Genomic DNA, 13,986 nt, shown 5'->3' with positions numbered 1-13,986 from the left:
CCCCACTGTACGCCTCCTTGCACCTTCTGTTCTACTCACTCTAAACTACTCAGCGTACCCTTAAAAAAGTATACACGCATTTTCACATGCCTTTGTCGTCTTCCAAACTGCTATTTCAGTTCAGAATTATTTTTCTTCCTGTCAAAATCCTTTGTTTCCTCAAGGCTCAAGTCCAATACCACCTACTGACCTAAACCTTCCCAATCACACACCTCATAGCATAGCCACGTTGTGCTGTGTATTTCTCTATTGTTCTGCTCATGCAGCTCTGTATTGTGGTAATTTTACCAGCTATGGTAAAGGCCCACACTATCTCTGATGCTTTAAGCCTTAGTACCTCAGCCACAGCACTTAGTTGGGCTCAGTAAATGTTTGTAGAATGAGTGATTCAGGTGAGAGGGTACCTTAAAAGAATTTGTAATTTATGTCTCTCTGAAGCTGCAGGGTGAATGTTTTTCTTGCGATATTTATTCCTGTAATTGATAATGTCTCCATTCTTTGTATTAATGCCCTATTTTTCTGATTTGTCTTCACTCTTATCCTGGGTTGGCCAGACTTTTTTCTTCATAAAAATATTTCATCTCAGAGCCAGATACTCCATTTACTAAAGTAACACCTTAGCTGGATGAAGTGATTTTTCCCCATCTCTTGTTGTCTTGTTATTATCAGACCTTCCATTTACACTATTAAAGGTGTTTTAAAAATATATATATAATCAACCTGGACATTATATTTAGTTCAGCATATATATATATATATATATATATATATATATATATATATAAAGTCAATACATGGATCCTTTTGTATTTGCTTTAAGTTCTATTCCTTCTTACTTTGTATTTTATGCCATGAAAGCTTAGGGTAGGAGGTTGAATAAAGAGGATAGACCCATGCGTGATCCATATATTAGCCCATATATAGAGCAGTTTATAATCAATAAACATGCAATAATCTCATTATGATAAAGTCTCACTGAAAGTCAATCATAAATCTTGGGTCAAGGGAACCAAAAATATAATTCAGACAGACTTGTTGGGATTTGGAGAGTAAAACACACTTAGGTATTAGACAGACCTAAGTTCAAATCTCAGTTCCCTCACTTACTAGCTGTGTTCATCTTCATAAATAATCATGCATCTTCATAAGTAACCTTGATTCTGAAGCAAGGTCTTAAGTACCCGAGGTAGATTAAGTACCATAGATAAATTCCACTACATAAAAAGTTAAATTTAAATATCAAAAACCCCATTAATGAATAAGTAAGGGAAATTTGGAGTTTGTATATGGTAACATATTTAGATATCTATTTTGTTTTCAATTGCATTAATATATGGAAAAGACTTTTTTACAAGTTAAATTACAAGTTAATCAGAAAAAGACGAAGTCCTAGACAGAAAAATGGGCAAGTAACGTGAACAATTTACAAAAATAAACATACAAATTGTCAACGAATCTTTGAAAAGATTTTAAATGCACTAAAAATAGATGTATGTGAGTTAAAAACTATGAAAATATTTGACAATATTTTGTCAATATTGACAAAATATTTGACAATAATTCATTATAAAAGGTAATCATATATTAGCTTGCCAGAAGTGAGAAAGCAATAATAACATCATATGGGGAGAGTCTAGGAGTTCTTACACACTGATGGAGGATACTCACAACTTTTATGGGAGCTCATTGGGCCCTAAAAGCCTTAAACATGTGTATACTTTATACTTCTAATCTGGAAAGTTCACTTCTATGGGTTAGTGCTAAAGAAATGATTAGACAAGTGCACAATGATGCAGTGCTTTGGTTTGTTTTGTTTTTTTTAATGGCAGAAAATTAGGAACAGTCTAAATGACCAACCACAAAGGAGAGATGAAGTTTAGAGAGATCATTTAGCGCTCTGTATATTGGAATACTGTTCAAACATTTTACAAAGTGCTGAGAAGGATATTTCTCACCATGAGAATGTATTGAAGATACAAAAAATGTTTAGTAAAAAAGAAGCTACACAATGTGGAATTAAAGTAGACAGCATGGATAGAATGATGGTAGGACATTGGCCAATGGTTTTTCTCTGGGTGATGAGATAGTGCGTGATTTATAATGAAAGCAAAATCTCGGTCTTTTTCGGTGTTTTCTAACTTTTCTGCCTTAGGCATTAATTCAGACAGCTCTTATGATCCACCTTCAGTTCTCTTTTACTCAAACCATGGCTGTGGCGGTCACCTTGCTTCAGGTGGAATCCTACACAGCCTCTCTCCCACAGTTTCTCCATTCTTCTCTGACAGCGGGTGACACAGAGAGCCAACACCCCATGAGGTAGCCCTAAGCAAATGGGGGTGGAGCTGTCAGCCAGAAGCTCTAATGCTCCTTCCTTTAGGTGGAAAATGCTGAGACACATTTTTAGGGCCACTCAGCAGGTCCCAGCAACTGACCCCTGGCTGCCCACAACAGTGACCAGATCATGGTCACACTCGGGACACTAGTGCAGTAACAGAGTTTTGCGATCACCATTTCTCCTACTGTTTCCCTCTTCCCGGGCCCTCTCTCCTCCTCCCAAATAAATATTCTGGGTGCAAATCAACCTTTCCTCAGGCTTTGACTGTAGGACACCTAGGCTAAGGCATGCATGTATTTATTTCATCATAATAAAATACAATACTACTAAAAGCATTTGCTATAATTTTAAAACAATGAAAGCCTCAGAGTTCTAAAACACATGGATAACAATGCCACCAGCATCAGAGAATTTTTTTTTCTTTATACTGGGACTTCTGGGCTCCTAAAGCCACAGGGGAACTCTCTTGTCTATTAGGCAAGCTCAACACTACACAATGATTTTCCCCTTAATGATTTTCAAACTATTCCTTAGATTTTGCAGGAAATCGATCCGCACTGCTGGTAGAAATGTTTCAGGGATTGTTGAGTAAATGACACCTGTTTCCGCCTCCAGGGGAGGGGTCCCACTGTCTGGAAGATTACAAAGAGCTTAACAGTGCCTACCACCAGGGACGGCAGCCCCAAGGTGTCAATCCACTGCATAGTTTGCTGGTGGGGAGGTCGCCAAGAAAGACATGACTCACACAGGCAGTGGGTGGAACAATGCTTTACTCACATGGTAAACAGATAGAGCTTCTATGGAGAGAGAGCATCAGTCCCCGTGGCCAGCAGGGCTCAGCCCACAGCCCATGCAGGGAAATGGTCTGCACACACCCTTCTGTGCTACAGGCAAAGAACTCCATTCTCACCCCGCCAGGAACAGATATAGCAGTGGGGTTGGCCAGGTGTCGTGTTGCACACCCTCAAACAGAACAAGAAAGTACACAGCAAGTCCAGGACAGGGGAGAATATTCCCAAACAAAGACAACTGCCCAGCACAGGTTGTGAGGGCTCTTTACATCTCTGTAAGGAAACGTGCTGGACCCAAGGCACCATTCTCTTGTGACCATAAAGGGCTTGGAAAGACTGCGTGCCTGTGCCTGCCCTTCCCAATAAGGACTCTGTGGTTTAGGACATGACATTAATAGGAAGCAATCCCACAGTAGCCATGGAACAAAACCAGCCTCTAGGCTGTACAGTGAAACTTAGAAAAGTTTCTAAGTGAAACTTTGTGTACAAGTCAGTGGAGGTTTTAAAAATTTTTTCAAAAGCACCTCCCTTTATGGACTTAGAAAGTTCTATTCTTTTTCTAATTACCTCTCCCTTTCTGGCAAGCCTTGATAAACTAATTCAGTGGTGCTCAGAAGAGCCACAAAAATTACCATTAACATTGATTGATGGCAGCCATTTCCCACGTCCCAGGGAAAATTAAACTTAGAGATACCATCTTTTCCATTTTAAGTATTTCCTCCGCGACTTTGGCCTGACCCTTTGGCACCCGATCTCATTGGTCCCTACTAGAGTATAGTCTACTGTGATGTCTGATGTAGTGCAGACACATATTTATTTTGTAATATAAAGTTGATTACTTCATGGTGCTCTTCAAAAATTCCTTTCCTTTGGGTGGCTATGCCACGTGAAATTGTTTCAAACATGATCTAGTGGAGCCTGCTTTGCTGTCGTTCGTTCACTTAGCTTTCCAGATATCTGTGTGTTTTTCAGTAACCACCCCAACGCTCAGTGGGAATCAAAGCGGTGGAGAAATTAGAATCCGGCAGATTTCTCTGCAAGTCTTCTGACTTCAAATCCTCTTTTGCTTCCTCCAATTGCTCTAGCAGGAGCTCTAGAGAAAGATCTCGAAAGGAACTGGCATTCTTCGAAAGCAACTCCATCACTTTCCACGGTCAAACCTCTGCTCCTTGTTGGGATGGCCTTACTCATAACCAGGTAATCATTAGAAGCGATAATGTAATAATACAGTGCAAACTGAAGGGTGGATTCTGCAGCAACAACTTACTCTGTAAGAGAAGAACAGATTTTCTGGGGAGTAAGAAGCTTCATGTCTTAAGAAGCCACATCAGGTCCTGCAGGAAGGATAAACCACAGGACCTGAGGAACCCAGAGGAGTCTGCAAGGCAGGAATTGTCCAACTGAATGAGCTGTGTGGAATAGGTATTCCCTAAGAGAGTAAGAACACCGTAGCTGTATTTACGGAATTGTGCAAACAAACAAGGAGGCAAGTGGGCTCTTGTCAGAAAACACTTTAAGTGCTTTGGTGATTCGAATTCTAGAAACGTCCTGCAAACTTTTCATTATAGCCAGAGCCCTTTCTTCAAGTCATATCCCAGAGGAAGATCCAACCAGAGCTGTTCTCCTTGAAGTGAGAGGGTGAAGACCTGAAGCCCCTAGGATGCTTTATTTCATGTGTCAACTTGACTTGTGTGTCAAACCTGACCACAGAGCGCCCAGATATTTGGTTAAACGTTATTTCTGGGTGTGTCTGCGAAGGTGTTTCTGGATGAGATTAACAGTTGAATCAGTAGACTGAGTAAATAAAATTGATCTCTCCAATGTGGGTATGCCTTATCTCTTGAAGCCCTGAATAGAACAAAAAAGGTGGAGTAGAAGAGAATTCTCTCTCTTTCTGCCTGACTGTCTTCAAGCTGAGACATGGGTCTTCTCCCGCCTTCAAATGCAAACTGGAACTTAGACCATCAGATCCCTTGGTTCTCAGATGTTCAGACACAGACCGGAACTATACTATTGGCTCTCCTGGGTCTCCAGCTTGCTGACTGCAGATCTTGGGACTGCTCAGCCCCCATTACCATGCGAGCTAATTCCTTACAATAAATCACTTATCATATAGGTTCTGTTTCCCTAGAGAACCCAGACTAATATATCCTCCTAATCTCCCTCTCAGTTTCCTCCCTCACTCATCCTCTCCAGGAGCTAGTTATAGGTGTATTTAGGCAGATTTCTGGATGGAGGTTCTAGCCAAAGAAATGTAATAAATTCCTAGAATATATACCAGTCCTTCACGTCAGAGCAGCCTCTGGCATGAGGATTACACTACGATTTACTGAACTTGGCTCATTTATCTTCCTGGATTGCTTTTGACTGCCTGTCAGCCCTGGAAATTATTTACCTCCCCAGAGTTTAGACTAATCCCTAGTTTTCTTCCTTTCATTGCCACACTGCTTATCCACCTGTCACTTGGCAACTATATTTCTTTTAGCTCCAGGGAGTCTACTTGCTTTGAACCTACTGGGCAGATTATAGGGTCTGAGTATCTTAATTTCTGGGAATTCCACAGCCTCCTTTCAGCCATTGGAGAAATCTGATCATAGCTTTTCAGTTTGGTCTGTCTTTCATGTTTCTTTAAATCTGAGTCTATCACTCTATAAACATAAGGAGAGAAGTTATGAGTTCACAGCATAATGTTCCCACTATTGCTCTCCAAGGGGGAACCCAGGTTGTCACTGTAAAGTCCAGAAATCAAGGGTGGAGAAGGATAATTTCTACTTTTTGGTAATGTTGGGGAAGAGGAGGTGAGGATTGGATCCTGTTGTCAAACCAGAACCCTGTTCATCAATCTTGATTCCTCCTTACCTTTCGCAGCACCCACATGAAGCCATCATAAGGTGCTGTCAGTTCTAGCAACTCAATGTCTCTCCCACCCCCCTACTTTTCTCTATTTCCAGGGGTACTGTAGGGAAGTCACACCTCACTTAAGGGATTAAGTTCCAAACATTTGAGGCTACATGTAAGTCATGTTGAGTTACGGTTACTCTGGAGAATTCTTCAGGAAGGTGCCCCTGTGGAGACAGACATACTACTTCTCAGCAAATTCAACACAGTTCATGTTGTCTCCAGTGTTGGAGCAAATTGCTGTTTCTTCAGTTGAGCATTAGATGAAAACATTGATTTGTATCTAGGGGTCATGTTTGGTGAAAACACCAGAATGACATTTAACATGATGAGATGTCTGGGCTTTCTCTGGGGTACATAACCTTTCTATGGAATGGTAGAGTGGAACTATGACTATTTCTCTATTTAAAGTGCTATTGCTCTGTGTCTTTTGCTTTCTCCAATTCCCTCCTCTCACTTTGTCGCTTAAAACATATAATTGAACTCCAATAAACACAGGATAGGACTCCACTTCCCTCCTCTCACTTTGTCACTTAAAACATATAATTGAACTCCAATAAACACAGGATAGGACTCCACTGTGTTTATTTTAAGGTACCAACATCTCTTGCTGAATTACAATGAAAGTCTTCTAAATAGACTCTTATCCTCCTCCAATACTAAGTTTCCTCAAAACATTCACCACCTTGTAACCAGAATGATAGCTCAAAAGCATAGATTTGACCATGACTCACTCTTATTTCCCCGCATAAAATCTTTCAACTGCTTCCCAATGTCTTCAGGATGAACTTGAAGTCTCCAGCACGACATAGGAGCCCATCACAATCTTCTCCCTGTTCTTTGCATGTCTCTTCTCTCACCACCCTTATACCTATTCTACTGCCACTTCCAATGAAATTGAACTACATGCACTCTGTTCAAGGGTAATACTTCCTTTTGCCTCTGGGCCTTTGCACGTGCCTTCTGTCTCACCTTTGTCTAACTGACTTCTCATCCTGGAGATCTCAATTTAAACAACATCTCCCCTGGAACCTTTTTCACATATCTGTGGCACTGCCATTTCTCCCGCTGGCTAAGCCTTTACATTTCTAACCCATGGCAGGCCACTCAGGGACCACGGTGAAAGCAACCACTTCATACTTTTAACACTCTAAGGAAAGCGAGAGGCTTAGAAAAAATTTTGTTCCACGGGGCTGTGCTGTTGATTTGTTTTCCTGTAATGCCAGCTCATTTACCACTCAACAACAACAATTATTATTATTATAATTACATCAACATCAATAAAAACAGTGATGTTTACAGTGTATATGTCAGGCCTTATTTTAAGATATCTACATTTCTATATAATAAATAGATTCATATTTATACATATACAAGTGTATATACATTTTATATATTAACTCTCTATATATTTACTCTTAAATATACACAGAATTGCTATTACATTCTCATCTAACAAATGGGGAACCTGGGTCACAGTTGATGAATTAACTTGCGTGGTGGAGACAGAGAATACACATACTGCCTTTCAGTAAATCCAATAAGCCAGTCTCTCTTCCAGTGTTGGAACAAATTGGAAAAACCAGGATGCAAGCCTGGGATGTCTGGTTCAAGAATGTGCTCAAGCAGTGTGCACTCGGTGTATCTCATTTGCTTGGACTAACTTCCAGTACAGATTTCAGTTTGCCATTCTTTCCAGTTGACAGTTACCTCCCTAACGCTGCTCAATGGAAGTCCATGCTGCCTTAAACAGAGAAAATATTAAAAAAAAAAAGCCTTAACTTTAAAAGACTTATTATATAAGCATGAATAAATTGCTCCACATGCCCTCCCCTACCATTGCTGTTTACCGTAACCAGGGACCCTTTTAACCCTAAGAGTCTTTCTTTTAAAAAATTGTTGAATTCCACCCATGAACTATGCTGAACATTTCCCTGGACTCCCCTGGTCCAGGCACTGTGCTATTTGTATTCATTAAAACTGATTACGGTTTTCTTCATATTTATCACCAGTTTGACTTCCATAGCTGAGGCTTACTCTGCTATCAGCAGTATTCCTTGTCTCCTTTGGAAGTTTTCAAAGTGAAAATCCAAGAACACAAATGAATTCTGGCAGCCAGAAGTCCTTAATTTAGTGTGTGGGTTCCAGTGAGATGAGAGGAACTGTATTTTAGGATAAAACAATTAGATAACCCTGAATTAAACTTGTGGTGTACTCATCACATTCTTTTCTTGGATTCATGTGCAATGTAAATGTACTTGACGTGATCCAATTATATCTTAAGTTCCTGATTGCCAAAGCTAATTGAATAATAAAAGTGTAATGTACCAGTCATATTTACAAAAGTTGGATAGAGCCATTGACCCTGGAAAGGGCATCTTACCTCTAATTGTGCATTATGGGCCATGTGGCCCCTACAAATCATAAAGAATAATCATTAAAATGCTAAAACTCAATTATGAGTTCAACAAAAGGTAGGGACTCTCCATTACATTTTATTAATATTGAAGGAGGATGAAGAGCATGAATGGGCACAGGCTATAGCTTCTTTTTTTTCTGGTCTGTTGTGTGGTTCCACCCTCAGGACACTTACTGTGATCACAAATGCCTATAATCCCTTGCACATCTGAACAATTTCATCAAAGAGAAAGGTGTCCTGCATCCCTCTCAGGATTTTTCTGTTGAAGTAAGTAGAAGATTTCAGCTTAAGAAGAATATGATATGTATATTCAGGGCCCTTTCAATTTCACACCTCTGCAAACTACCTACATTGGTTGGAAACAATGAGTGTCGCCTGAAGCTTGAGATGTGCCACCCATTTGCAGGGACACATGGCTGCTACTTATAAGAATGTCTTGCGGGCTATTTCTCTTCAGCACTCTGCCACCCAACATGCCTCAAGGAAAAGAGAAATCTGGCAGCAAACTGTCACCTTCTGGAGTCTGTCTAATGGTATGCTTGGGTTTGTGTATAAAGTAAGACACAGACACTGCATTGGTTTTCTCAGAAGTGTGCTCTGCCTTTGCCTTATACTTCATTAAAGGGAACTTTCCTTTTCTCCCTATTATTCTTCCTCCGACAGTAGATTCAAAGAGAATAAAGCTCTATAATTTGGAGCAATATATCCTTCCCATCTTTCAGACTTGGCTGAAATCTTACCTTTCTATCCCTTAAGCACCTGGCTATTATAAACTACCATTGATCTGCTATTGTCCCTCCTCTGTTAGAACCTTATTCACTTTTCATGTGTTTGTATCTTATCTTTCCAACTAGACCATGAGCTCCTTGAAAGCAAAGACTGTCTTACACTGTTCTGCATCCCCACAGTCCCTAAGCTCAGCACCTAACACAGGCAACTGGTTATGACCTTTGATGAATTAATTTATCAGGAATTAATTTATCGGGAAGAGTCACTGGCTGAACACAAAAGTAAGCTCCAAATTGGAGCCACCAAGTCTTAGATTAGGGCTTCCCACTCTTGACCATGCACATCACTCACCTGGGGCATCTTGTTAGAAGGTAACTTCTGATTTGTAGGACTGTGATCGTGCCTGGGATTCTGCATTTAGCAAGGAATGCCAATGCTGTTGTTCTGGGGATCTCACTTTCAGTAGCAAGATCTCAGACATGAAAATTAGACATGAATAAATCATTTAGAAACCACTTCTTTGTTTTTTATGCTTTTGCAGATCCACACATAGATCACATATCTGGTTGATGTGAAACTATCCCACTTAGAGACTTAGAGACGTTTTTTGAACAACCAATACAAGGTCTTCTATACAATAATAATAGCTAGTATGGCAGGGTAATTCACTGAGGTATAATTTGCATTTGTTCCCCTTTATTTCTCATTCATTTGTTCTGAGGAGACAGTCAAGCTCATTCAAATTCTTTGCTTCAGAGACTTAGAGAAGAAGGGGGTGGGAGAGCCAGAGCTGCTGAAGGCAACACATCTTCCTGTCTCTTTTGAAATCTGAGTGATTGAAATGATGTACTAGGTATTCTTTGAGGAGGGGAAAGGGAGGACACAAGAAAAACAGGAAAAAACTTGTCCCCAGGTCTGGGAAGGAGAGGGAAATCAGTATATCTCATAAATTTAAGAACTACCTGGGAAGTGTGACAAGACAGCTACGAGGGGCACTAAAGATGGCAAGGCACCAGGTACAGAACTCCTCCTCTGCGAAGAGCCTGTGCTGTGGATGGCATGGAAGCCACAGGTTCCTGGGAATATCTGGGCTCTGAAAATGGGCATCTCAATAACAGCCAGGGTGGATTAATGATTGGAAGGGTCTCCAATGCTTTGAAACTGCATAACTATGCTCATCATCACAAAAACACTGAATTCATTAATTGGTTAAAAATGTAAAAAAAAAAAGGGAAGAGAAACCACAATCATGTTTGGGAATGCATTTCTTGTCAACCTAGCAGATGGAGTTTGGAACTGGATTTAATTTGATCTTAAAGAAATAAATCAGGGAGATATTTCTCCTTTAACCAAGTGTATAAAGCAAGATTCATCCTTAATGAGACATCTATTGTGTGACAATTTAAAGATCAGATCAGATCATGTCACCTCACCGTCCCCCACACACACATACACACTTTCCCCAGCTCTCAACCCTCCAATGGCTTCCTATTCCATTTAGAATAAAATCCAAATTCCTTTCCATGAACTACAACGTTCTGTGTTCTACATTTGCACCATCCAGGATGGTAGCCGTGGCCATATTTGGCAACTGAGCACTTGAAATTTGGCTGGTCTGAATCTAGATGTGCTGTAAGTGGAAAATGCCCACCGGCTTTCAAAGAGAAAGAAAAGAAGGAGAAAAGAAAGGAAGGAAGGGAGGGAGGGAGGAGAAAATACATTTCTGGATAACACTTCTTACAGTGATTTTGTGTTGGAATGATGTGCTGGATCAATGGGTTAATTTCACCCATTTCTTTTTACTTTTGAAAAAGGTAGCTGCTAGAAAAGTTAACATTGCCTATATAGCTTGCATTTTACTTCTGTTGGACGGCACTCTTCCCTAAAACCTGCCCTCACTGACCTCACCTCCTCCCTCTCCCTCCTCAGTGTCCCAGCAGGCATCTGCCTGAAGAGACAGGGCACAGGAGTGGTTGACTGGGTCCAGAAACTGTTCCCCTCAGATTCCTGCTTGGCTTTCTCATTTTATTCAGCTAAAGCTCTGCTCAAAAGTCACGTCTTCAGGGAGACATTTCTTCACCACCCTGACTAAGCCAACTCACATTCTTCTTAATGTCCTGGACCTGTTTTGCTTTTTGCCCACAGCATTATATTACCATTTGTTCCATGCCTGTCTCTCCCTGCTAGGATGCAAGTCTTGTCAGTTTCCTTCACGGACACACCCGAAGTTACCGGGAAAGTGCCTGGTGCGTAGTGGGCATATGATAGATATTTCTTCAGTGATCACATTACGTAGTTATTCAAAGTGAGCTCTTGCTATAGACTAGTCATTTTGCCCAGAGCTTTGCGTACATTTTTCTTATTTAATTCTCACAGTCTGACCATAAGTAAGTACTATTACAATCCTAATTTTGCACATCAGAAAAACAAGCCTTAACAAAAGTAATAAAAATAGCTTAGCAAAGGCAATAAAAACAGCTTAGTGTGTCTCAAACACTTTACATAGACTTGTTTCCTTAGTCCTGAGGGTGGACACTATTATTGTCTATTTTTACAGGAGAGGAAACCGAGGCACAGCTGATTAAGTAACTTTCCTGAGGTCATGGCAATCAGCATGTGGCAGGACTGAGAGATAAAGCCAGCAGGTCTCCCCACACAGAATCCAAGCTCTCCGGCTCCACGCCAAGTTCACACATTAGTGAGTGCAAAGCAGGTCTGACTAGTCTCCTGTTCTCAACCCTGGATAACGCCATTCCCTTGACATTTACTCTCTGTCAAAGATGATCACCCCCTGGCACTTCTACCAATACTTACCTCCTCCTAAACTCTCTTTCCACTATCCAGATTCACTGTCTAAAATACTGAAGACCTGGGCTTCCCTGGTGGCGCAGTGGTTGAGAATCTGCCTGCCAATGCAGGGGACACGGGTTCGAGCCCTGGTCCGGGAAGATCCCACATGCCGCGGAGCAACTGGGCCCGTGAGCCACAACTACTGAGCCTGCGCGTCTGGAGCCTGTGCTCCGCAACAAGAGAGGCCACGATAATGAGAGGCCCGCACACCGCGATGAAGAGTGGCCCCCGCTCGCTGCAACTAGAGAAAGCCTTCGTGTAGAAACAAAGACCCAACACAGCCATAAATAAATAAATAAAGCAAACTGTCAACAAGCAAAAATAAAATAAACAGTAAAATACTGAAGACGTGGTTAGCCTTCTCGAAACATGCCTGCTTCCCTGCACTTTCTCTTCTTTATAAGAGTACCACCAACTTGCTTAATTTCCCAGCCCTAAAACCTCAAAGGCATTTGTGTCTTGTCTCTCTCACTCGTTGCTCCGCCCCAGACAATTCTCCCTTCCCAGTGTTTTGCTTCTCCGCCTTTCTTTCAACTCCTACTGCCACCCACCCAGTTCAGGACTTTGTCAATGCAGACCTGGCCCTTGGGAAAAAATGTGTTAATTTTTCTGCTTGTTGTCACTCTCTCCTCTTTAAGCTCATTCTGATGAATGATGGAAACTTTTAGAGTTAAAACATTTCAATCCATTACTGTCTTTTTAAAAAGTTTTGAATCTGTTCCTATTGCCTAAAGGATAAATTCCTTTGAAGTTCCTCCATTCAATGTCATTCAATGTCATCCCCAGTTAGGGCTAACCTGTTTTTCAAGCATTATCTCCCACCACCACCTTATCTGACCTTCTTCTGCAATCTGGCTGCTTTATTCACTGTCAGAAAAACATCCTTTGTATGTTCTCACCTTTGCACTCTTACTCTTGGCATCCCCTAATCGATGTACCTTTCACATTCTTTAATACATTCTAACTCGCATCAAAAATCTTCTGTAAAGCTTTCTCTGGGCATCTCAGTTTGAAATGTCATCCCTCCCCTAAGCTCCTATACCAGGTAATGTTTGTGTAATTTACTCATGAAATTTCTCCTTAGATTAAACTGAGATTCTTTATATTGACGTTTTAATTCTTGTTCCCTTGCCAAGTATCTCATGCCACATACTTAGTAAGGGCTCTGATAAAAATAATTTTGGAATTATGTTCATAGGGAGAATTAAATATCAGAAGAATTTCAGATGAAAGACCATGTTTAAGTTTGAGAAACTGGCATTTTCTAAACATCATATAGGCTTCTGTTTTATGTGATGGCTTTTCCATGAAATGTTCCCCTTCTCCTTCTGCAACAAGACTGGAATCAGAGAGAGCTTATTAATAAATTGTTTTTTTTCCCCTCTACTCTAATAAAAGTGAAAAAAGTTGGTGGATTTCCTATGGAATATTCTTCCATTGTTTTCCCTGACACTCTATGCAAATGAAAGGACTGAAAGCTAAATATTATGTTTTGTTTACCTGTAGAGACAGAATTTAGAAAGAAAAAAACCTGGAGACTAGACACAAAGCCAATGGCCAATCCCAAATTTGAACCCAGATTTTCTGAATCCCAGAGCATCCTGTATTCTACCTCACCCCTTCTCATCTGGAGGAAAGAAATACTACTCTATCTAACTGATGATTGACGGATCATCTAAATTCATCTTATAGACATATTCCTTTTTGGACTTTTGATTGTAATCCTGCAACATTAATCTTTTGCAGTCAGTTTGCAGTTTACAGCCTACAACAAATTTCCACATGCATTGTTGAGTGTTTTGCTCACAGCTACCCTGGGATGTTGGTGTCAGCAAGTCTAAAAGCGGAAGTGAGATGGGCTGCAAGAACATGTACGCATCAGATGTGGCTGTCTAAGAATTCCCTGTCCAACAAATGTATCTCTTCTTGATCCCTTGATCAACAAACGCATCCAGTGCCTATTT

At 40.7% G+C, this 13,986-nt stretch overlaps 1 long non-coding RNA gene across 4 annotated transcripts in view; it reads left to right on the top strand.

Moving 5' to 3' along the window:
• Nucleotides 1-13,783, top strand: part of LOC132597558 (uncharacterized) — a 124,141-nt gene extending 110,358 nt beyond the window's left edge. For 3 of the 4 annotated variants that reach the window (XR_009564454.1, XR_009564456.1, XR_009564453.1), the window contains 2 exons: nt 4,215-4,323; nt 12,017-13,783. This is a non-coding gene — a long non-coding RNA (uncharacterized lncRNA). Of the gene's footprint in view, nt 1-4,211; nt 4,324-12,016 lie in introns of all 4 variants that reach the window. The other variant, XR_009564455.1, reaches the window with a different exon arrangement.
• Nucleotides 13,784-13,986: the final 203 nt, after the last annotated feature.

This window comes from Globicephala melas, chromosome 7, assembly GCF_963455315.2.
Source record: "Globicephala melas chromosome 7, mGloMel1.2, whole genome shotgun sequence".
Classification (NCBI taxonomy): domain Eukaryota; kingdom Metazoa; phylum Chordata; class Mammalia; order Artiodactyla; family Delphinidae; genus Globicephala; species Globicephala melas.
Note: the sequence above shows the minus strand (reverse complement) of the source record. Positions and strands in the feature narration are given on the sequence as shown.